Source organism: Malaya genurostris, chromosome 3 (genome assembly GCF_030247185.1).
Source record: "Malaya genurostris strain Urasoe2022 chromosome 3, Malgen_1.1, whole genome shotgun sequence".
NCBI lineage: Eukaryota > Metazoa > Arthropoda > Insecta > Diptera > Culicidae > Malaya > Malaya genurostris.
Genome location: NC_080572.1, coordinates 273,616,791 through 273,619,354, shown reverse-complemented (window position 1 = coordinate 273,619,354; position 2,564 = coordinate 273,616,791). Strand labels below are relative to the sequence as shown.

Sequence of the window (2,564 nt, the reverse complement as noted above, 5' to 3'; positions counted from 1 at the left end):
TGAAAAGGCGCCCCATAGTAAAGTAAGTCGTATTCACGACAAAATCATCTATAATATTGGCAACATTGGCATAAGTTTCACATAAAATAAAAACTATATATTTTGGACTAATTTTTACTTACACACCTAGAAAAAATCGTGTAAATTTACGTCATCTGAGACCGACATATACGAGCGTCAAAAATAACTCAATCTTACAGTAAATATAACTTATATTTAATTCATTCAGAAATACTTTTAAGTGCCAAAACATGTAAATTTACACGTTTGCTCGAAATACGGGCGTATATTTATATCATTCTTGTAAATTTCAGTCGTCTCACGTTCTATGAATTGTGTCATATGTAGATTTGCGTCAGCTGTAAATTTCATAATTTTTTTGCTGTGAAGTTTTGAGTTGTATTGAATCTTTGCTTTCATTCGCTTTCTCCAAAACTAGGTACACCACACTCAGTCTGGAATCGAGTTATTAGATTTCCACCGCTGAGTAAATATAACTTACTGTTTAGTAGATATAACTTACATCTCCGCTTATTTCTGCAGGTGCATTATTGTAACTACTAAGAGCCACTTCACCTAAAATTAGGTCATTGAATGGGACCTCGAAATTAGGAGGAAAGTGCTCTAAATGAGGTAGTTTTGCGGTTCCATTTTGGTATTGCACAGATAAAAATATTTTGTGATTTTACATTTATTTTCATGCACATATTTGGAGCAGGCAATTGAATGTAAATATTCAGTCTTGTTCAATGAAAAACTAAATGAAATTTCATGTAATTTTACATCAATCATGGTTTTAAATCAGATTTTCGTTTCAACTTATGTTGCGACCCCTTGGTCGGCGCGCCCAACAAGAACGAACCGACAGAAGAAACCATCAAAACATTCCCGCGCTGATAACTGTCATACGAGTATCAGAAACATACACGTGATACGCACTATTCACTTGTTGCAACTAAGTGTGCTTTGATTTCATGCTAAAATATAGTTAAACTGGTAGCGGAATTTGGTAAGAGGTGTAGGTTTACACATTGATTATTTTTACATTAGGTTAATTTGTTATTTGCAATAATATGCTAGATAAACGTGTCAGGAGAGCTTGGTTAAATGTGCACAAGGTTAGGTTAACCCAATGATAGTCACGATCGTTCCTATTGGTGCAATTGAAAGGTTATATAATCGCAAACGGAGAGGAGTATAAAAAAACTAAACGTAAGTGAATTTGAATTATCACATGTACTGAACTGAATTCATATCCTGCTATTTTAGGAAGTTTTTAATCAATCATATTGAAGTAAATAAACGATTAAAAATCTCGGAACCGCTTGATTCTTCTCCAAAAGCAACAACTTATGTCTATTTCATAGTACTATCGGTGTACATGTTGTGTAAATTTCATCTTTTCTTTCTGTGTAGAGTGAATATCTGATCTTAGCTAACTAGAAACATTATATGCCACTTGAAAACATAGTTTCTTCCGAAACAGAGACATTAGGAAAGCAAAGTTTTGGTGTTACATTCACAGCACAAAAAAATCATTTAAATTTACGTTTCGATAGTATTTGCATCTAGAAATAAAGGAGCGTCGAAATTGATTTAAATTTACATCCCAAAAGATGTAAAACTATGTCATGCCAATAATTTCATAGCTAATTTGACAGAACTTGATATCGAAGCAGACAGAAAGCTCACATCAAAATGTTAATCGATGTGATATCATAAATAAAATAAACCTAGATTCCCCAGTGTAATAGTACTGTAGTTGAGCAACCCGCGACATCAGAAGCGCCGTCTGGTGTAGAATGGGTGCGTAAATGCTCCTAAAAAACATGTATAAAGTAGCCTGCGCATTTAACACAACCACAGTAGCTAATGGAAAAAAGTACACCCGTTTCTCACTAGAAGCGCTTCTCTCCCAAAAAAACGGCATGCTTTGTTTCACGTCATGTTTTTATCAATCTGCATGTTTTTTTTCTGCATGGATATTCTTCGGTGTTCTAGTTCTCATGGCATTATTTTAATTATCGTCGTTTCAAACGACAATTTGAGATTTTAATCTCTCATTACTCTGTAATGTCGAAACTGCAAATCGTATCGAATATCAATCTTAACGTGTGACAATCGATTGAGCATTCCATGAGATGTCGAAGTAAGTTCCACTTTAGAGTTTTTCGTCGTTATTTAAAGTACTTCCAGAGCCGGTATTCAGGAACTAGCATAACCCAAAATGATTCGAATGGCCATAAATTAATACGCCAAACAATTTACATCTTCTATATCGGCATGAGTTTTAAAAACTCATCATCCTGTAATTCCAGAATCGGATAAAATTCACCAGTTTTGTATGGGACCATAAGTCCTTTGATTTGAATTTTTGTTTTTGAATTTCGATTTGGACTTTTTGAGAAAATGATGAAGCTTTGAGAAACCGTTCGATACTGGAACCGGAATTCTAAAATCGGTGTAGCCGAAATCAGTTAAATTCACTTGAGGAGTGTGTAGACATCTTTGAGAAATTGTAGTGCGAATTAAATTTTTGGGTACCTTTCGAATCGAAAACTGAA

At 34.2% G+C, this 2,564-nt stretch overlaps 1 long non-coding RNA gene across 1 annotated transcript; it reads left to right on the top strand.

The window, feature by feature from the left end:
- The first annotated feature begins 549 nt into the window (after positions 1 to 549).
- LOC131437885 (uncharacterized) lies at positions 550 to 1,425 on the top strand. The gene is made up of 3 exons (XR_009230843.1): positions 550 to 1,009; positions 1,081 to 1,212; positions 1,270 to 1,425. It is a non-coding gene; the product is annotated as an uncharacterized LOC131437885 (long non-coding RNA).
- Positions 1,426 to 2,564: the final 1,139 nt, after the last annotated feature.